The sequence below is a fragment of the Protopterus annectens genome, chromosome 8.part0 (assembly GCF_019279795.1).
Source record: "Protopterus annectens isolate FY-2018-M chromosome 8.part0, PAN1.0, whole genome shotgun sequence".
In the NCBI taxonomy this organism is placed as follows: Eukaryota; Metazoa; Chordata; order Ceratodontiformes; family Protopteridae; genus Protopterus; species Protopterus annectens.
Window position 1 is genome coordinate 809,818,743 of NC_056741.1, and position 23,966 is coordinate 809,842,708.

At 35.5% G+C, this 23,966-nt stretch overlaps 1 protein-coding gene across 1 annotated transcript in view; it reads left to right on the forward strand.

The window, feature by feature from the left end:
• Positions 1–23,966, forward strand: part of LOC122809062 (leucine-rich repeat neuronal protein 1-like) — a 479,134-nt gene that overhangs the window by 183,899 nt on the left and 271,269 nt on the right. The window lies entirely within an intron of this gene.

A 23,966-nucleotide genomic window follows, 5' to 3' on the forward strand; every position in this document is an offset into this window, starting at 1 on the left:
CAGTTATATCTGTAGATGTCTGTATACATATTTCTCTCTCTCTCTCTCTGCATATATATATATATATATATATATATATATATATATATATACATATACACATATACGTGTGTGTGTGTGTGTGTGTGTGTGTGTGTGTGTGTGTATGTATATATATATATGTATATATATATATATATATATATATATATATATATATATATATATATATATATATATATATATATATATATATTTGAGTAGGTACAGGGCACCAGATTACAGGTACAGGGAGATTTGGCCCTGCAAAACACAGTTATGCTTTACTTTTATGCCATTTTATGTTCAGGATTTTGCTCTTTCATGTTTCATTGTAGAACCGTGTTTTAGGACAACCCACTGTGCTCCATCACGGTTAAGCTGGCCTGCATTACATGGCAGACATGTAACACAGACGCCAGACTGAATAGTTTCTAATAAGAAATTATATGTAAAGTTATGTAATAGACTCCATTAATATTCACTTGTCTGACCAAGAAATCAGTTGTAGGAGATATCATCTCACAAGACGCAATGTATATTTTAAGATCATATTCAGCAAACTAGTTTATCAACAATTTGTATGTAATGACTGCCACAATGTGCAAAATGCCAGCAACACTATACATTAATTATTATATTTTAGGTAATGGTCAAAACATATACTAATACCATTTTGGAGAGTGAACCTTCTGCAGCAGAGGGTTAATGTGTAGATATTGCCCAGTAAAAACAAGTTTACTGCTTCACATCAGCATATTAAGTTACTGTGAAACAGGGACTGAAAAAAACACAAATAGATGCCATTTTTTACAGCCAATAAATGATGCTTAGCAGCTTGGTGAGTATAAAACAAAAAAAAAAGTAAAAGGAAAGAAACAGATGGAAAAAAACTAGCACAATTAACTGCATCAGCAGTTACAAGGACTCAAAGATATACTTTTCCCTCACAAATCATGGATTAGCCTGTTTAGCAAGGTGGGAAAAATCAATAACCGCAACAAAAAAACAGTAATGTACTTCATGTGAGTGTGTTAGAGAGAGAAAGATAGAGAAAACAAGTATTTGTGACAGAGAGAGAGAGAGAGAGAGAGAGCATACCTTTCAACAGATAGTAGGTAACAAAGGCATAAATACTGGGACAATTTACTTTTAAAAAGAAATATAGAAAGATACTTTCCATCAACACGCATAGTCTGAACAATAATAAATATGAAACTATGTCTAGCTTTGTAAACTGACTGTAATTCTTAGTAATTTACCAGAAAACAGAAAATTTTTCAGGTACATGGCAAAAATATGAGTCAAAATCAGGGAGAGTTGAGAGGTATGTCGAGGTGAGGGTTGCAATATATTGTATGAAGTTTTCATTCATTCATTCCATCATAATGAGACATTTCAGGTGTATTCAGTCAAAAAGCATCTGTAATTGCTGGGTATATTTCTGTGTGTGTGTGTGTGTGTGTGTGTGTGTGTGTGTGTGTGTGTGTGTGTGTGTGTGTGTGTGTGTGTGTGCGTGTGTGAGAGAATATTAAATATAACAAGAGCAATTACAAATGCAACAACTACATTGAAACACTAGGCAGAGGAACTATTTTACATCAAAAATATAAAAAAGGTATATATATTAATAAAAAAGAAATATGAAACAATTTAACATCCCATTAAGCACCACAATGTGACCCAAGTTGGACATTATATGGAGAAATAACACACCTTCTAGGGGTAATGGTCTTTTATTTCACCAATAATGCCCCCATCCCCATTGCCAGGCATTATCACTTGCATGGAACTTCACTGATTTTTTTTTTTATATAAACTGAGTATTTGGGGATCTCCTACAACCACTGAGTTCAAAGCTCTTGAAAATCATTTTCTTGAAGCCAGGGACATGTGCATCTTGCAGCTTATGTAGGCTGTCGCTCGTGCCTAAACATGAATATCCGTTTGGGCAACCAGCTGCTGCACCTTACGCAAACACGTTATTTGACTTCAGACAAGGTAAGTGTGGCAGCCATGGGAAGGCAGGAGGAGGAGAGTTTTAGGGTGAAAGAGTGGAAAGGGAGTTTTAGGTTTAGGAAGTGGGAGGGGAGTTTTAGGTTTAGGAAGTGGGAGGGGAGTTTTAGGGTTAAAGAGTGGGAAGGGAGTTTTAGGTTTAGGAAGTGGGAGGAGAGTTTTAGGGTTAAAGAGTGGGAAGGGAGTTTTAGGTTTAGGAAGTGGGAGGAGAGTTTTAGGGTTAAAGAGTGGGAAGGGAGTTTTAGGTTTAGGAAGTGGGAGGGGAGTTTTAGAGTTGGAGGGTAATTTGGGAATTTAGGTTTAGGGAGGGGAGTTGGGGTATTAATTCTAGGTAGTGATCAGGGACTGTGGGGTTAGGAAGGTAGAGTGGAGTTTTAATGTAAGTGAGCAAGGACTTTGGCTGGGAACTGGGTCAGAGTTTTAGGGTTAGAGGTAGGATTCTATAGAACCCTATGTTTACAATTTTCTTCAAGTAGTTAAAGTATTAGTGGACCAGTTTTGACTTTGAAGCACATAAAGAAGGAATTCAGAGCTAAGGCTCATTCATTTATAATGCTACAGATATAGTATGCAGCCAGGTATACCCGTTGTGAAAACTTCAGTGTGAGTACCGGTACCACTAGTAAACTGTCGCAGGATTTACAAACAGCTGCACTCCATGAAAGAATGAGACAACAGTAGTAAACTATTTTGCCTTTTATTAAAGTGCATGGGCTTCCAGAAATATGTCTTTTGGGTAAGATCATGATGTTGGTGACTCTTTGGAGGTAACCGTAATAGTTAAACATAGCTTGCACAACTTTGGACTCACAATGGAGCTAAACATAGCTTGCACAACTTTGGACTCACAATGGAGCTGATATATATATATATATGTATATATATATATATATATATATATATATATATATATATTCTGGCATGGAAGATTTGATGAGTCTGACTAACCCCATTCCTTCGTAGTGAGTTGCTATTTGTTGGCTCATACATCTTCTTGTACTTTTTGCTGTTAGACTTAGAATAAAAATTAACCACAGCCATGTGTAAAATTACCTGCACTGCAAACAGTCGCATTTTCTTATGCAGGGTGCTGTTTTTCTCCCATCTTTTAAAACAAATGAAAGATCATGGTTTGATTACTTTTTTCTATTACATATGCTTCTAAGTCTTATAAATGATTTTCAGGCATTATTAAGGCATAGTAACTATAAATTAATGTAGTATGCATATTGTATGAAATAAGGCAAACATTTCCACAATGTAATCCTGGAAGAGTATTCTGCCTGGTGCTTTTCAGGATTTCCATTTATGTATTGTGAGTAACTCCATTTCTTTGTCACTGCACAGCCTGTATCACGCTTTTTAAATGTTGGAGTATATTTCACTACATTACAAAATACATTTCCTCTGAATGGTTTGCAGGATCATGGGAATCCCTGTACAATAATAGTATCTTTTTCTTGCAGCTGGAATACTGCACCCTACAAAGAAAAAGCAACAAACTAAATGAGTGATAATAGAACTCTGTATGTGCCAATATTTTGCAACACGACTGATAGTTAAGAGAAGAAGAGATTCTAACTATAAAATATTATGTACACTGCTGCTGTAGGTTGTGACCCGATTTGTACAGTTTTAATATGTAAGATGTAGAAACTTTGATTTATTCATGGGAAAAGTGAAATTGCTAAAAATGGCTCTATGAAACAATAGTTCTTATCCTGATTATATCTCAGTGATTAAAAATAAAAAGTAATAAAAGTACTAGACCATCTCGGCTAATCAGAATAAAATGAATAAATAAAGTAGTAAGAACATTTAAAACTATTTAATCCACACAGGCAAGTCCTTTCATGGTGGGGAGCTGCTTCTCCAGGCCATATAAACAGTAAAAATATATAAATTACATTTAAAATACTAAAACATCAAATCACATTAGTGAGCCAAGTCACGTGATCTGAGCACCGGTTTTAAAGAAACATGTCCATTCAAGCACACATTTCAAAACAATGTTACCCATAACCTGTGCATTTTGAAACTGATATGTACGCCTTGTTCTGATAATGTAAACTATAGATTATTGTTATACATAGCAACACAATATTTATTTAATTTATTTTACTTGCTTGCCTTTGGATCGTGATGCCCAGTTTGGTAAGACCCATTCTCAGTGGAGGCGTAGGGAGAAAAGCTTCAAGAAATCCAATACATAACAAAATACAATATTAGAGTCTAAAGCAACACTCTTCGTAAGTAATATACAATCCCATAGTATGAGCATGGAAGGAAATTAATAAAACTGAATCACAGAATTATAGATTAGGCTAAGTTAAAACCACTGCACACTGATGCAGTTCAGGAAGGCATATGAAGTTGGACTTCAATGCCAGAAATATAGCAAATTATATGCAAAATACAGTTGGTAGCTAAAGACAGGGGGTATATATGTCTTCTCAGAATCATTCCCAGTAATGTGACAGTAAAGTGGGTAAAGTAGGAGTACAGTTAAGGATTATGGAGAAATGGTACAGTACTGAGACAACAACATCAGAACTTAGGAGAACAAGTTAGAAAAGCGAAGGGACACAGATTAGGGACATTAGTGTGAGAAGTCAGAGAGGAGACCTGATGAGGATGTCACACAAACTGCAGGAAGGATGGTACTATGAAATGAAGAAATGACTTGGGCAACAGAAGGTGCAACAGCACAAGCAGACAGCATAAACAGGAGTAGACGCAGGAAACGGTGACAAAGAAACAGGGAATGGAGCAAAATACAGGTATTATAGTAAACGATGTGTAATGCAAAACTGGAAACGGGAATGAAAGAGGTTACTTATGGAAGAATCAAAAACTGGAGCAAATCACATTCCAGTAGAAGGTGATATAAGCTTAACAGTTAACATTATTAAGAAGTAAACTTACTGGGGGGTGGGGGGATGAAAGTCCTGAAGTGGAAAAAGGTACAAGATGATTAAGCTGTAATTAGGTTATCCTACATAAAAATAAACATATTTTGTATGTCAGAAGAAAAAGATTTGAAGACATCTGGAGCAGGGTTTCTTCGCTAAGTAGAGCAAGAAAAATCCATTTATTTGATAAGTAATAGCCAGGTCAGTTTTATAGCTATTTTTTTTTTAATCTCCAACATGAAAGAGTTTAACACAATGCATCTGATGAGTTCTCCATTTTAATGCATATAAAAAGAGTACCGTGAATTTAACTGAGCAGAGTTTTTATTTGTGCTTGTGCTATCCTGTGGCTGTGTTTAGGACCTAGTACTTTATGTAATAGTATAAGAGCATAGAAGCATGTGAGTGAACTGTATATAAAGATACTTAACATGCTAGGGAACTCCATTTGTTTCATCTGAGAAAAACATAACTGCAATCTCTGTATCCATATCCAGCACTAAAAAGAAGCTTAGTGTATGCCGTTTCAAGCTTAGTCGAGTATCAGGAAAAACAGGTCAGTATACATTATAGAAATCTGAGTAACAGGATTACTTTGGCAATACTGATAAGTTGCTGGATAGTTTTCTTGACAGCACTCTCTTTGTGAATCGCAGACTTGAGGAGGTTGTTGTTGAACCAGACTCCCCAATACATGCAACTCTTTAGAGTGTTCAGCCTTTTGCAATCACTTCATTCTATATGTGTTAATGGATCATATTCTAATGGAGTATTCCCCCCTAAAAACATGTTTAGCTTTAGCTATACTGAAGAAGAAACTAAAGGAAGAATCCTTTCTGGGCAGCAAGTTGAGACTGGTGAATGGAGTCATCCAAAGAGAAACCAGAATCTTGTGCATTCCCTGTATGGTGTACCTTTCCACACTGTTAACACAATGCCTCGGAGCTAAAGCCAGACATAGAGGACCAATCAATACTTGTACATAGAGCAGAGTATGGGGGGGCTGGATTATCCCAATTCATCAGCTGTTGCATACTTTGTAAGAAGCTGGTAAACCATCTGTTATGAAGAGACTATATTCCTTTGCATTGCAGTTAAATAGTAAGTGTAACATATTAATGGTGCCAATTGTTTTACAGAAGTCTAAAACTGAAGCACATACTACTGCCCCATTATTCATTCACTTCCTTATATATTCTGATATTGAAAAATGTAGTATCCATACAGAGTCTACTATAAAAAAAAATACAAAGTTTCTGTGAGCAATCAGCAATGATTCAGATAGTTAGGAAGCTACAATATCTAAATATTTGATGATTAAAGCAAACCAGATGAGAGAGTAATGAGTGTAACTGAACAAAAAATTCCTCTCAACTTTTTTGTCAGTTGGATATAACTAGTGCTTTTTACCATGTTAGGGGAAGAGTGGCTTCTCTGATAATTCAAGCGATTGTGGTTGTAGTGGATCCAGAAAGAAACTCAACAACTATTTTCAACCTCTAACTGCAAGCCAAAAGCCTTAACTAACCTATATTCTTTGAATGTAGAAAAATAGTTTTGACTTCTACTGATATCATCAAGTTTGTAGTAGATCAAGTACTGATTAGCTATGAAGCGATTTGAGGACAGGCCAGTATGTTGGTTTCTAATCAGAAATGAGCTTACAAAAGTGCTTATGCTGAGTCAGTAGACAAATCAGAAAACGTATTTGGCATGGATTTGTTGTTGGTATCTACAGTTTTTTTATTTCATGTTTTAGAGCCTTGAAGTGAAGAAATGTTGCTTTCCTAGATCACAAATTTGCAATTTTTCCTCAGCTCCTTATTCCAGTTATTAAAATAAAAAAGATGAAGTTTTGCAAAATTTCTTTCAAAAGATTCTCTGGCCAAAATAACTCTTTTTTTAACTTGATGTAACTTTTATGGCTGAAAAAACTTTTGACCCTATTTGACTTTAGTGGAGCACCTGAGTTAATGATACTCACCAGAGTAGTGATGGAGTAAATTTGGGCAACATCAACATAAGAGAGGATGTAGAAAGGTCTACCATCAATTACATGCATGGAAAACTCTAATGTATGTGGCTGGAAGTTTTCTATGTGTGGGTTCATGGAAACTGTAAATGTTCACAAACTCATAAGTAAGCAGATCTTTTCTGATGAACTGTGAAATGATGTTTATAACAATAATATTGACAGAAGCTGAGGTTAGAATCCAAGCAATAATACTTATTCCTTTTGCTTAAAGTTTTATTATTTTTAGTTGGAATGGGAAGAAATTGTGTCAGACTATAGAGTTTAACCAATTTGTATGTGTAAGAGGTCACCTTAGCCTCCCTAATCAACAAAGAAATCACCCCACATAAGCAACTCAGAATATGACTTACCTGTTGACCATATGAGTCCATCAGGAGAGTAGCTATGTACTGCTGATCCTTAGATTATTCCAGTGACCAGTGAAAGCATAGATGGAGAATGATTTCCTGTTCATAGTAGATTTGGTTAAATAGAATCCATTGTTGCATTTAGATTGTCATGCAATCTAGTTCTGTTTTATAGGCTTTCACATCTGAAAAGTATATATCCATGTAATGATAAATATTAAGTACGTTTGAAAGACATGAGCCAGGTTTCAAAAATGGCTAAATCAAGGCAGGTACCTACTCTAGCTCATTGTGTCTATTATATTGAGATCACGTTTGTTTTGTTAGGTCTGTTGAGACAGTATAGTAAAAAGGGTATTCTTACATTCAGGCCCAGAGTAAGCACATATCACACCATTAAACAGCAAGCAGATGATCTGCTAACCAGAGTTATTAATAAACAATAAAGGCAAAAACATGCATTTTCCATTTCAGGCTATGGACATCTAAAATGGCAGACTTAGTCTTAATTAAGACCACAACTTTGTATGGCCCAATGGCCCAGTTTACAGTGAAAGTTTGGCATATAACACAGTTCTTTAAATTCTCCAAAACTGAAGCATGAAAGCTCCAGTGTTTTGATGAACTACAATACCTCCACAGATGATTTTACATAACTGATTATTATTTGACCTCATGCAATAATCCCTAAAGTCTCTATTTTATTCACAGAGTACATGTCTAGAGCAAGTGTGGCCATGTTTATGAAATGCCACCTAGTAAGGATTTGTAACCTGCATTGAAGTAACATAAACGAGGTACTACTGTATGACGTGGACATTGAATGAAATAGGTACTACTGTATGAAGTGGACACTCAGTCCAACATTGTTAAGAAGAGAAAGAATGGTATTCAAAAATATTAAGAACAGGATGCATGATACTATATAAATATGTAGTAATACAGAAGGCAAGAATGAGTAAAGAACATTTTATACTAATGCTAGTATTAATTAAGCATCTGTTATTATCATCAGTGATTTTATAGTAAAGCTGAAAATAATATTATAGCAATTATGTTCCTTCTATATAATCAGAAGAAAATGAGAATATATTAAAGATGGAGAGAATCATTTCACATTCATGGTATTTAAATAAACAAATAAATGACAATAAACAGCATGCTGCAAAAGAGGTGACTGGCTATTCATCACCTGAAAGTAACACAACAGTGGATATAAATCTACTCAGCATACATGTTTGAGATGTTAACCTCAACTTTATAAAGGTAGTGCATTTTGCTCAGGATTATGGATATTGTTAAAAGAAAACAATAGAGCACATGAAATGCTTAGTAGCACACCAAGAGAAAAAAAAATCTAACAGACATGCCAGAAATACGGGTATGAGCCTAAATGTGCATATTAAGCAAATTAATTTCTATAGTAATAAGATGTACAAGTTGATCAAAGTTCACACATAACAGTGAATAAACCATGTATAATAATATGCAGTAAGCATCCTGCAATCTGGCTCACCCCACAACTTCTAAGCACTGTATACTAGTCTCCTCAGTACATTTACCACAAAGGATAGCCTCCACTCCTAGCTGTTACTGGCAGCCTATCAAGTTATCTTCTAGCCCCAACATTTGCTGGCAGCTTCCTGAACTAAAAGGAGCTGAGAAAAATTAACATCTAGTCCCAAGAGCAGCTGCCCATTTGCTCAGGATGAGCTGGTACAATTTTCTCTGGATAAGAGGCACTTAGAGGATTTAGCCACATAGAAATATTAGTCTCCAGTCCCAAAGATGCTAACAGTTATGTGTTACCTTCTTGGCAAATTTCAGTAAAACTTATATTCAGTTTGCATGTCTCATTATAGCTATATAGAAAAAAAGTCGTAATTCCATGCAAAAGATCAACTGCATATAAAGAACAAAATGAGTTACAGTTAAAATCTACAATTACAATAGTGTCTGCTTAGAGGAAACTCAAGACGTTGGAGATGTGTGCTTATTTTATATATCTATGATTGTATACAACATTTCATTAACTATGCACATTTCAAACAGGTATACATGTAGTATACTATATGCAGAAGATTTTAAGTATGGTATGTGCAATTTCCCAATGTATTTTCCACGTCATACTGCAAATAATTTTGTGCAGTAATACAGTTAAGCACTAGAAAATGACAAAGGGATAAATAAAAACTAAATAAAACTTTAGGAATGTTCAACTATTTAAATAGATTGTTTCAATTACTACTCAGGAAATGGTAATTTCTTAATCATCAAGACTAGGTGAAGTATTGAATAAGTGTTGCTAAGTACTGCATCTAATCTAATTATAGAATGTATATTTAAATAATTCACAAGCCATCAGAAAATAATGAATCAACTTCAGAGCCAATTTCTGTTACCTTGTGTTTCTAATACAAATCAAGTACACTCTAGATGTAAAATGAAAACTATCAAATGAAAATTATGTATTTCAGCAAAGAGAACTGCAGAGAGATTGTAAGTCTTCCTTTACAGCAACTTTTGTAGAGCTTTATAATGAAAAGTACTAAAATAAAACTGTTTCTACAAAGTGGTAGAAATATTGTGGCATAAAAAATCATATAATAAATTATCCATTGTGATGTTTAAAATTAAATGCAGTATAATGAAACTTAATTAAATTCACTTTAACTGCTAAATCCAATTATTTTAAGCATGAAATTCCATTTTTTATTTTAATGATCTTTAAACAAATTCTGTAATATGGCATCTACAGATTTGCTATTATTTGTCTTAATCTGAACAGATGTTTGTTACAGGCAATGTCTGGGCAATGTCTGGGCAGGACAAAAGCAAAGAGATAATTAGTTTAAATTTATGCAAAAATTACTAATATGTACTTTTGACAGATGTTATAAAACAATTTTATTTAAATAACAGTACATACACTTTTAAGAAAACAATACTAAGAAGATTCTGAATTAAGATAAACTACTGTTGCAAACTATATTTAGTAAATTAGAAAAGCAGTTCAGAACAAATAATTCTGTACTGAATATAAAGTATAATTTTCCATTGAAAGTGGATGTAAAAAAGAAACATAGCTTCAGAAGTGAATACTAGGCTAACTGCCCTGAAGAGCTTTTCTAAGCCTAACCAATAACCCATGGTCAGAATAAAACCATGTACCTTATATGTGTGAGGTAAACCATTATTTGAGGTTAACCATTATGCCAAACCAATAATATATCAGCTGAACTTATACTTCAAATGATGGACTTACATAAATATTGCAAAACAGAATTTTATATATGCACACACTATGCTAAGACCATGAACTCAAACACAAAGTAACACCATTTTTTAAGTTATGCTCTTTTGTTCTTTAATACAGAACTTCTTCAGAACTCACATCATATAGTTCAACCCAAGTTAAATTCAAATGCCATACCTAAAAATCATCATTATGACAAAATACTCACATGATGAACCAGATGATATGTCTTTTTAAACTACATAATACACAACAACAATTCATGTCACAAAAATGTACTTAAATACACTAATACATTAAAAAATACCAAATATTACTTACAACACTAACATTTTAAGTTTCTGTGCTTTCAATAAGTACTTAACACTGATAAACTCATTAAGCCCCAGTCCTTTGCAGTTACGACTGCTATTTGCCATTTTAATTAATTACACTCCAACTTATAGTTCACATCACCTGCAAATGGCTTAATGAACAGTGAATCAATTGCTAAAAAACAAAACTTTTTAAAGCCTTTACATTTGACAGCATGTTTGGCTAAATCATTGGTGAAATCATGATTTTTTCATAGCTAAAAGATGTTCATACATTGTCTGCAATAATTTTCTCATCATTTCACCAACATAAAATGGGCTGCAATAATCATACATAGCCAAGAACACTACTCCTTCAGAATTATACCTAAACCTACCTTTACTGTAATTTCTTTGTTATGATGTTTTAATTTTACTACTAAAGTTTCATTAATAAATCTACAGTATTTACAAGACTGACACTTATATGTGCCAAAAGGAGTAGATAATAATTTAATCATGTAAATATTTGTTTCCAAAATAGATTTAATATTATAAACTTTTTATATGTAAAACTAGGCTTATCTCCAGTGACTTTGACAAAATCGACTTTACCCTGTATAATCTTCCAGTTATTATTAACTACAAACATAATAATAATAACATATTTTTGTATAATTTCTTGTATAAGTTTGCATAATTTATTGTATAAGTTGTGTATAATCTCTATATGTGGAGCTTTTCTCCCCAGGCCTCCACTGAAAATGGGTCTTATCCCAGTCGGACTTTCCTAGTAATCAAATGTAAAATAAAATAAATAACTGAAACTGGTATAAGAAAAGATCTAATAAATGTGCTACCATCATTAAATTAACTTTTAATATGATATCCATTGTATACAATGGGTGCAAATTTTAAATTTCTATGGTTCTTAACATCTTTACTAATATTTTCCAATTTTAGTTGACTGTAGCCTCTGATATTTAATAAATCATCAATAAGTTTATCTCATTATAAAAATCTATTTCATTACTGATCAAGTGACTTAACCTAATAAACTACTCCGTAGTAATATTCCACTTAATAAATGGGGGATGTTGACTGTTAAAAACAAATAATTAACAGAAATATTTTTTACAAAAAATGTTACTTTCAAATCTGCATAAACATGTATTCAAACATATTTCTGAATCTAAAACATGAACTGTATCACCTATTTCACCAACAGTGAAAGATAAAAATGTTGTACTGACATTTGTCATTGAATAATGAAAAAAGAAATCATCATGTGTACCAGTCCATAAAATGTGTCTTTTATATAAAATTATTTTTATAATATTTATGTTTTACTAAGAAATGCTGCTCCCACCAACTCATTACTAAATTTGCAAAAACAGGTGGCATACGAGAGTCCACAGCCACACCCTTTTTCTGCCAAAAGAAATCATTATTAAATTTAAAAAAATAATGTTTCCCAGAATTATATCAAGTAATAAACAAATGGTGTTAATACATTTGTTTGTAAATGTAGTATAATTAATCAAATCCTGCCTAATAAATTCTATACCAACATCTTGTAGAATAGATGAATATAATGACACTATATCAAATGTGGAAAACATAGTTTCTTAGCCATTCAGCTCTAACTTATTTAATAGATTTAAACACACCCAATAATCCTTAAGATAAAATTCAGACTTCTGTACTACAGGATTCAATACGTGATCAAGAAAGATAGAATTAGGTTCAGATTTTCCAAAAGAAGCTGTTACAATAGGGCAAAAAGACACTGACATTGAAAGAAAAGGCAAGCTATCCAAACTGCTAAAGGAGACTCACAAACAAAAACAATATGTCCAAAAATGTATATATGTGAGTCAGCCAACACGGTCCAAGCAAGTAAGGATACCAAAGGAGTTAAGAGCAACTGGTTTATTCAAACAAAAGGTTAGCGCTTTCACAGGGTTACAGCTTCTTCAGACCAAATACAAAATGCATTAAAACCACAAGTATTTAAAACCCAGCATAGCCAATCAGCAAAAACAATAAAATACAAACCAATCCGACAAAAAAACATAATCACCACCTACTTAACAAAGCAGGCTTAAGAGAAACACCACTATTAAGTCCTGGAAATTCATGAGCTCTCATGGAAATAATCCATTTCAACTCACACATTTTAATAATATTGTTCAAATCACCTCTTCTAATGTTAGGGTGCAGCATCTGTAAAACTCTAAATCTAAAAGAACTGTGTCCTGGGAATAATATGGCATGGTTGGCTAGAGCGTTAGATAAAATTTGATTGCGTATATATAAGTCACTTGATCAATAATAAAATGGATTTTTATAATGACCAGACAACCGAAAATAATGTGGATAATATGCTATGCCCAAATGCAAGACCAGTAAACAACAGAAAAGCACACTTAGAGAGCCAACCAAAAGTCCAAACACAGTTTATTAAATAAATAAAAAGATAAGAATGTTTAAAGTTATCACCACGTTTTTGTCTTCCAAAGAAACTTCATCAGATAAAAGCATACCCAATCAACAGACCTTATTTATATACTTGAACCACCCCACTGAATCAATTAATCAATTTATAATAGACCAATCCTGAACAAATTTAAAAATGAATAAAAGTATGTAATACAAACTTTTTAAAAACACTTATAAAAAATGCTTTAAAACATCCTATTCCTCTACATGTCAAAACACATACACTTATAAATATACATATTTGCAAAACTTGATAAAAAGCTTGATAAAAAAAATACTATTGTATTAGCCCCTGATAATTGACAAAGCCTGCAAGGATCACTGGAATTATAGTGCAATGATTTTCAGAAAATGTAGTGTTAATGTTCTCTTTTCATGGGAAGCCAACTTCCTTAGAAAAAAAGATATGCTAGTTAATTTCTATTCTCCAAAGAATATCAGGTGGAGTGAGCAATGCTGTTATGGAGAAAAGACCACTTTACAATGAACAAATGGTTTACAAAGCAAAGTACAATGTATGTAACACCTCTAACTTACTGTTACACAGAAACATGTTAACATTTGAGAATACTATTTTTAAATCATTGAGCCATGAGTTTAAAATACGGATCATATTCATTACCAGTTAGCCTTGACCCCACAAAAATCAATTAAAAATTTAATAGTTTTAGACATAGCTGTTTTCTTGTCAGAATTGCACTTTAATTTTTTAAGTAGTAGGGCCTGCAATATTAGCACTTGCACTTCCAACACATAATTGTAAATAACTATAGTTAGAAATCTCCTATGTATCTACACCACAACAACAGACAGAAACATCCAGTAGACATCTTCTAAGCATGTAATACAAAGGTCTCTGGAAAAAGAAGTCATTCTCCATTCTGGATCATGACACTGTAAATTGACTACAAGGACTAATTATACCTGACTGAAACACCTTCAACTTATTTCATTTTATAAATTCATCGATAGTGGGTGCCTCTGGTAGATCAAGATACTTACAAACTTCCTTTCCTATCAATCTTCCATCTCATTGCATAACAGAACAAATTAAACTCTTTCTTCTTTGCATGTTCCTCTTTTTACTTCTATACATCATAAACAAAATACCCACAAACATCCCCCATTGCAATATTGCATATATCCCCTTTACTATATACAAATATACATTACATCACATGCTTAACCTACTCAACCAGACTACAATTCCTTGTGCATATAGGTTCATAGGTGTGTACTAGGCTAATGGCCCTGGAGCCTTTACAAGCCTAGCCCATAGAAGTGCCCTGGCATCGTGCCACCCGATGTTAGTTCCCAGTGCTTCTATCAAGCAGAGCCACTGGAGTGATCCCCGGGGTGAACTTTCTATTTCCCATCCACTCATCAAGATTTCTCTTGAAGAGGGCCAGTGAGGTGCTCTGCTTGACATGTATGTTGATTGTCCACCCTTGTGAAGGGTGATAACCATTGCCATTCTCCATTCTGTTTGTGTATAGCCTGTTTTGAGGCTATAGTTGAAAAGGGACTCAAATGGTTCCTGATAAGCCATGTTTTAGGCTACTTAGGAAACATTTAAGCTGCACTTGTCAGCCAGCAGGTTTGCTAGGTTACTCTGCTCAGTAAAGGTGGTACTATTTACTACCAGTTCAGCACCCTGCTGCGTGTTACCTTTGAGGTTTTGGACATAGGTGTACAAAGCCTTTTGGTTGGCTTTAGCCTGAAAGGCTATCTTGACCTTGTAATTGGCCTTGTTGGATTCAATTAGTCCTCTTAGTTTCCTGTTTAGTTTAATTAGTGAGCTCTTGTCATTATGAAAGTTGGTCTTTCTGATTTTGGCCATGACTTTTTTCCTTTTGTTATATACCCTGTTAAGATTAGGCATCCCAGTGTGGCTTGCTTTTTGGGTTTGTTTTGGGGTTACTTCTGGTAGATGCATCAGTCTCTGTGCAGCTATTTATGTTTGTACAGTGTGTCTATGAACAATTCAGCATAGACTGCTGTGAACTTGGGGTTAGACAGAGCACTGAATTTTGACAAACTGCCACTTAATAGTACGTGGTTTGCTTTAGAATAGTTTCTAAATGTAACAGGTTTTGCTGGGTTTTCCAAGTTGGGTTTTTTTTTCATCGGAGACAGCTTTATAACCGGACCTCAACAGTGAGGGCTTGACATATGGTGGTGGTGGGCAGAGGTGTAGTGCTCTTCCATATTGGTGAGGAAAAGGTCCAGTATGTGGTTGGAGTGCACACTAACTGATCAAGGGCATTTGTGTCGGTAAAGTCCAGGAAACATTATGCCTGCAATTTGGAGGCTGTGTATGTTTCCCAGTCTGTACAAGGGTAATTACAATCTCCCATGAATATAATGTTTGGTTGGATGGAGAGTGCCTCCAGTAGATCTAGGTATGAGTTGTAGGATTCTTGTTACATAGATGATGACCTATAGCTTGCTAAGATATGGCAAGGGACTATATCTAGGGTCATTCACACATGGATAAACTCCAAGGTATCATCCTGTTCACCAACCTTGAAGTATATTTGTTGTTAATGTTGATCAAGACACCTCACACCTTTAGTCCCTATCCGTGCAGCTGATGGTCTAAATGTGTGGAAGCCACTGTAGCCTTGCACTGCCACAGTACTATCTGCAGCTTTAAACCATGTCTCAGTAGTGGCACAGATGTCTATATTTTCCAGAGTTAGGAGAGCTTATAGGGTGTGGAATTTAAGGCTCCTAGCAATAAGCAGTAACACCTTTAGATTCCTTTGGGTTTTATTTGCTATGTTGGTAGATTTGTCACTTTGGCATTACTTAAAAAAGGCTCTAAGGAGGTAGATAAAGTTTTAGCTAAAATCTGGAAGCCCAGGGGGGACAGGTGCAGGCCATCTTTGGCAAAGCAACTTGGTCTGTTGACCACATCCTAACAAGCTGACAGATATTGAATCCCCCCTGGACTGATACCAGAAACTAAGCCAGTTGTTAAAGTCAATCATTTTTTGTTCATATGGAATCATCCTCGGTGAAGATAGAATGCTGCTCAATGCAAGGCACATGCCTGTCTGGGACACATATTCAGGGAGGTCCATAATGTCTCTTTTCATATTCTCCAGAAAGGTACATATCATTTCATTTACGCCCACATGGACATGTGGGCATGAACTATGATATACTGGTTCCTATTAGAAGACTGAATATGCATTAGTTCGAATGCATCTTGGTCGAACTTGAAAGACTGAAACGGCAAAATATCAAAGTGGCTTTTAAGTGAATTCTTTCCCTAGGAAAGAATTCGCTTGGCCACTTCATTACTTTGCCATTTTCGGCAGTGTAGTGTGGTGTCGGAGTTGGTATATTTAAGTAGGGTGGGTGTGGGGGGCACAGCCCCCCACATCAGGTGGTGTGGGGGGCAAAGCCCCTCCGCCCCCCACTTAATGTAATGTTTAAAGTGTTTTGTTTTCTATTTTATTTTTTTGTTGGAACAGCGATTTTTTTTGCTGTTCTGACAGTTCGACATTGTAAGCTTTTGCTTACATAGGGTCGATTAATCACTGTTAGCTTTTTTAAGCATTCAGCGATCTAATATAGACCCTAATATACATATATCATTAAATACACACACACACACACACACACACACACACACACACACACACACACATATATATATATATATATATATATATATATATATACACATGTAATCCAAAAACTCCAAGGAAAGGGTGCCGCAGAACCAAGAACCAGTAAAACCACAACAGGCACCCAAAGAGGCAGAAAGTAATAATAAAACACGAGCCTGTAGGTGTAAGCAGCAGCAGGTTTAATCACATAAACGCCACATAATACAAAGCATTTTCGTCCACCAGACTTCTTCAGATGTAAAATTAATGAATGAAGGCTGTGCCTGCTTATATACCCCTCCCAATTTAATTAATTGTTAAAACAATTGTTTAATTGACACCAATTAAATCCTATAACTAAAATAATCGTGACAACCTACCAACTTGCCACAAATACAGATGAAAGTAGATAAAAACATTCACATTTTTTTAAAAGAACTTTAAAATAAATATATAAATACTAAAGCCACCACAATGTGTTGGACAGATAAATAAACTTGAATCAAAAACCAACAAAAGGAACTTGCAAAACAATATATGTACTTATTTTATAGTTTTGCAGCTCTCATTTTTAAAATAGGGGCAATGGATATGTATTCATTCAGCCCTGGGAATCTATTGGCTTCCAATAACAACTGCCAAAATATTTCTCTCACCTCTATATTATTTTCCCATGGGCCCCCTCCTCACATCACATTGCACCTTCTCTACAACAAAGAAGCCCCATTTTGCTTGGGGACATGTCAGTGTATGTTTAAACAAGGCATTTTTAATATCTTCGACTCTAATAGCATATAAATGCTCATAAATCCTCCTTTTGAGTTTACGAGTAGTTTTTCCAATGTAAAATGCACCACAGGTTTTACATAGGGCTAAATAAATCAAGCCTTCACTATTACAGTTGGAAAAACTACTACTCTGAATCTGATGGTCTCTTGACAGGATGTGTACAGAATCCTGTCTTAAGTATATATGGGCACTGGGCACATGCCCCATACTTGTAGGTTCCCAATTTCCTTACATGAAACAATAGAACCATTATGCTCCAGCAAATCCTTGAGGTTCCTGCCTTTTTTATATGTGAATTCTAGGGTGTTGGTAAACAAAACGTCCAACTCTGAATAACACCTAAACCTGCTCCAGTGTTGAGTAATAATGTTTTTAACCCTAGAGGTATTCTGATTATAAAACATCACATAGTTACCCCAAGGTTTCTTGATTTCATCCCTGGTAACGTCACCCCTGGTTGTTGTGGGTATCCTGCACATTTATTGGTACTATCACACTTGTATCTCCTGTTCCCAAAATAGGGGCAAACCTATCCTTTCTCCCATTCTTTACTTCCTCCAAAACCTCATCAATTAAATAGTTAGGATACTTCCTAGATATAAACATTTCTTTGACTCTCTGACTTTCGTCTTCAAAGTCTGAGTCCAAAGAGGTCATCCTACAACTACGGACAAATTGTCCCTTGATAATACTTCTCTTCTGTTTAAACGGATGGGAGGTTGTCACGAATATTTTAGTTGCAGGATTTAATTGGTGTCAATTAAACAATTGTTTTAACTATTAATTAAATTGGGAAGGGTATATAAGCAGGCACAGCCTTCATTCATTCATTTTACATCTGAAGAAGTCTGGTGGATGAAAACGTTTTGTATTGTGTGGCGTTTATGTGATTAAACCTGCTGCTGCTTACACCTACAGGCTCGTGTTTTATTATTACTTTCTGCCTCTTTGGGTGCCTGTTGTGGTTTTACTATATATATATATATATATATATATATATATATATATATATATACATGGACTATTATAGAATCATATTGGTATCTGTGATGCAAAAGACTTGAGTGTGTGTGTGTGTGTGTGTGTGTGTGTGTGTGTGTGTGTGTGTGTGTGTGTGTGTGTGTGTGTGTAACTTTGTGTATCCTGGCTCCAGATAAGCAACTGACAGTAAACTTTTCCTTGTGCAGTCTGGTGAGTGAGGCATCTGTGTGTCATACGATGGAGTTCCCTATGACAACAGACCTTGGTAAATTGTTTGTTTCCTAATGGGCTTTGTTTTCAGAGGTCTGTTGAGTGTAGGATTATGTGTGGTGTTTGGTGCTGCACACTGCTGCTTTTGGTGTGTGCTTTACAGACTATTGAGGATGAGCATTGCTGTTTGCAAGCTTAGGATGTCTTTGAGGTTTGGGGAAATTGTTTTTTTAGTGCTTTAGCATAAGATGGTCTATGTGTGTATACTTGTAAGTCAGTTGTGTATTCTTCTAAATGTATGTTGCTTATTTGTGATGTATATTACAGATATTATTGTTCTTGAGAACTCAGATCATGACTGAAAAGGGTCAGTAGACCAGTTCACTTACCTGGTTAACAAACTGCAAACCAAGAAACAAATAAAAAATCTGTCAAATCCCAAAGGACCAGAAATCCACAGTCCCTAACAGACTTATCTAGGACCTAAACTGAGAATTTCCCCTTCATCCAGTGCTCAGCCTAGTTCCTAACCCTTCCAATGTCCATCCACAAAACAAATGAGTAAAATAAATAAACAAATCATTAAAAGACAACTAATAAAAAAATACAGCTAAGCTGCACCCTGTCCACTCTCATATGCCGTGAGACTTCATCTGAAGAAAACAATATCAAAAACAGCATTGCCTTACACAAAATCACACACCAAGACATAAGAAAGAAAGAAACATACACAATAAACACCTGATCACAAAATAAGAAGAAAACACAAGAAAATTAAAATCATGCACAACCTGCAGTGGAACCCTAGTTATCAAAAAACAAGTTACCCAAATTTGTAGCTTATCCATAGTTCTCTCATGTCCCCAACCCCTCTCCCCATTTAATTTGGAAATAAAATCTAGCTTAGTGTTACAACATTTATCAGTTTTATTTTGTTTTCCTTTGTGAGGCTACAAAGGCAAGTAAAGTAAACGAGAAATAAATGTAAACAAGAAATGAGCCGCATTGAATTGGTTGCTCTCATCAGTTAATTAAGTAATTAGCACCTAATTCGTTGCCAGCAGCTGCTATAAAAGGAGTAAGTTACACAGAAGTATGTTTTCAGATAGCTGCTAATAGGAAATGTCCTGTGCTTGATTATACCTCTCAGTCTCAGAACATAAAACTCAGTGTTGTCCCTTAAATATCATAGCAGAGGATCCAAACATCAGTTTCATATTTTCTGGAATTAGATAGTAGATGTCATATAATTAGTAACAAGAAATCTTTGTATAGGCCTATTCAGTTATTTAATTATGTATATACCCTTGAACAGGTATTATCTTCATGAGAAAAATCACAAGAAAGTCAATAAATCTAAGGTAAGAATGACAGCAGCTGAGAGGTATGTACTTGATTTGTACAGCAAGGTGCAGGTGCCTTGAAGAGGTAAAGGCTGCGTGATGTTGCCAGTAAGTTTGGAGTGGGAAGTTCAACAGTTTGTGATGCCATGAATGTTAAAAAATCAATAATCATGTACGAGTGTACCTTGCAGGATGCGCAGTAGCAAGTCCCGCCTTATCCCTAAATATTCATGTAGATGGCTTCACCGTCCACATGAATATTCATCGAGGGGGCAGTACAATTACCTATTGTATTTAGTGTTTTTTGTATCACTGTCAGTATCATACCTCTCAAGTGTACCTCATTACGAGGAACGTACCTCATTTAAGGTCTTAAAAAGTTCATGTTCCTCAAAGTTCCACATTGAGAGAGTCAGCCACACATTCAGTGTTAGGAATTTTTTTAAGTGAAATCCATGGTAAATAGAAATTGTTCTTCTTTCGGCTTTTCCCGGTTAGGGGTCGCCACAGTGGAACTCCGGTCTGCTAATGATTGGCAGTATATTTTTATGATGCTGAGGTGCCAGCTCGACGCCCAACCTTCAATGAAGGCACGCCCATTCACGCATGCCTTTCGAATGCCACTCGACCGCAGGGAGGACATGCAGACTCCACACAGAAGGCGCTCCAGCCAAGAATTGAACAGGAGAACCTCTTGCTGTGAGGCAACAATGCTACCGCTGCACCACCGCGGCTTAACCTCCATGGTAAATAGAAATTAATCATATTAATTTATTAAAGGATCTTCTTTACAAGTAAAACCAGCATATTTTAACCATCCTATGACCTTCGTAGTTGAAGTTGTTAGTAAGCCATTAGCATGTGTTCCACATTTTGCCCAGTTGTTCCAGATTATGAAGGTGAGTGCTCCTCATTTTGGAGATGGAAGTGTGAGAGCTATGGTCAGTATATAAGTGACGGATCAGGGCATTCTATGTTCTATGAAGTGCTTGTACAATGTGAAGTTGTCCAAAGCTTTACATGATGAGACATGCAGTCAGACCTGGGTCATGGTCAAACTGGACCCTAGGCAGGGTAATGGACTAACATCCTCTCCCCAGCAGCCATTCTAGTGTCCCATTACTTAACTGTCTCTCCTCAGCTAAAATAAACATTGTTAACAATCAGTTTACATATTATTTTCTTCTTTATTTTTACAATGATTACAGATATGTACATTTAATTTAAAACTTTAATAACAAATTAATGACAATAATAATGGCCGAAGTCACATACTTCAGATTTGATTTACACACACACACACACACACACACACGCGCACACACACACACACACACACACACACACACACACACACACACACACTAGCCAAAGTATTCAAACATAATTCATGCACATGTACACACTAGTCCTGAAAAGCCAGATTAAAGACTGTTTAAAAATGGCTAGGTGCTAAAAGCACAAGGTACTTTCATCCACAGAGAGCCCCAACCCCCCATAAGCAGTTATAGCTACTTTGTTGAGTGTGTACACCCATTATTGTTATGAGATAACAAAATTACATGTACTTTATTGGTAGCATTGGATGAAGTAGATAACATTTTTAAGGATCACTAGCATCATATCTTAAGAGCCAGCCATGTATAGCACAGTTTAAATAGACTATTTATCAGAGCATTAGAAATATTAATCATCTGATAACATATGCTAAGTCAATATGCACAATATCTGAAGAAGTGAAAATCATCGGAATAATTCCACATTAAGAGAACTATTACTAATGCTGTGGTTGCTGTTGGTAAACTTTGCATTTCACTGCTTCATCTACAAATGCAGTGCCTGTTACCCTTGAAAAATAAATTGGCAGTATTACCACAGGAAGCAGCTTATCAACAGCTTGGAACTTTAGTCCTCCATGCTAACTGCTAGAGTAATCATTTTTAATGAAATATAGAATAGAGGATATCACAGTACTGTGCAACAGTGACTACACAACAGGTGCTGAAGATCAGACGTTCTGATCATCACTACAAATAATGCTGACTAAATGGCTTGACAAATGTCAGCTCCTTTGCAGTTGCTGGAGCCTGCAAAGAAAGTACTGCAAAATATATTACTAAAATGCAGCATGTTTAGACCATATTATACAATCAAGGTCTATTAATGAATTAATTCATTCTTTAGTGAAATGAATAAACAATTAAAGGCATTATAAACACTGCGGCAGCCTTTGTTAAACAACCCACAAGTCGAACAAAAATGAGAAATATTACTGTGTACAACACAACTGTTTTTTTGTAGGGGGAGCTCACATGTTTGCAGGATGCTTACATCTCATTTTTGACCTCACTTTGTCTTCTCTGTCATCAGTTATTCACTGGCATTACTCAGTACAGGTCTGACCTACATGAATGAATAATAATGATGTATCGTTCCAGCAACACCTCCAGAGTCACAGAAGGATCTTGGTCAAATGAGGTTCTGTGCAGGGTAATAAATCAGGCCCCCATCAGTCATATCAATATCGCATTACTTGGCTGTTTCTTCACAATCACCATAAACACTGTTCAAACCTGTCAGTGTGTACCATTTTCTTCTTTATTTTTACAATTATCACATAGATTTGCCTTTCACTTAACTTTTATTTCAGATTTTACTAAAAAAACACTGACATTTTCTAAACAAAACAAAACACTCATATTGAAAATAAACTTATCATTAGAAACAGTAAACTTCTCCTCCCTTGAAACTCGCATTTAGTGAAAATGCATCTGGCAACCCTTTAAACTACAAAAGGCATGCTGGGGTTCATAGTCAAATAGTACACAGTGAAGTAATAAAAAGAGCCTATGTAAAGGGTGCAGAAAATCAAAATGTGTAAAGCATTAGTTACCAGCCTGGGACAGCCCAGGACTACTGTCTGGCAAGGTAAGTTTGGGCGAGTCACACAGAAGACAAATGACGGCTGAGAGAATCAAATCATGTGCTAGTAAAAACAGCTCTTTAACAGCTCATAGCCTTATTTATTTCAACTAAGCGCTACACAAACTGTTGTAGCCCAAACGCAATGCATTTTATACATGTGCTGTAAAAAGCAAGCTAAATTAAAAATGTAGTCATAGCTTAAATATTAAAATTAAACTTGTAGACTTCATGCTGTCCAATTTATTCACAGACAGGTTTATAGGTTCATAGGCAGATACTAGGCTATCAGCCCTAGGGCCTATATAAGCCTAACCCAAAAGTTCCCTGCCTTTCACCACCCACGAAGGTTATTTTCCTGCTCCTCTGTCGAGCAGAGCCATACAGGTGATCCCCAGGGTGAATTTCCTATTTCCCATCCAATTGTCTTGATTCCTCTTAAAGAGGGCTAATGAGGGGCTTTGCTTGACGTGAATAGGTAGTCTGTTCCAGAGTATGGGAAGTCTCTGGGACAGGAATCTATCCTTCCAGCATGTTCTGTTTATTGTGGTGGCAAGGTTTAGGTCCCTGGAATGTGTAGTATGAAGAGATTGGGGTTTCTTTAAGTGTAGCATGTCCAACGGAACTGGGTTTGACATGGCTTTGTACATTAGGCAGAGGTTGCCTCTGAGTAGGCAATAGGCGACAGAGTAGAGCTGGAGTTTTTTAAGGCAGTCTGCGTA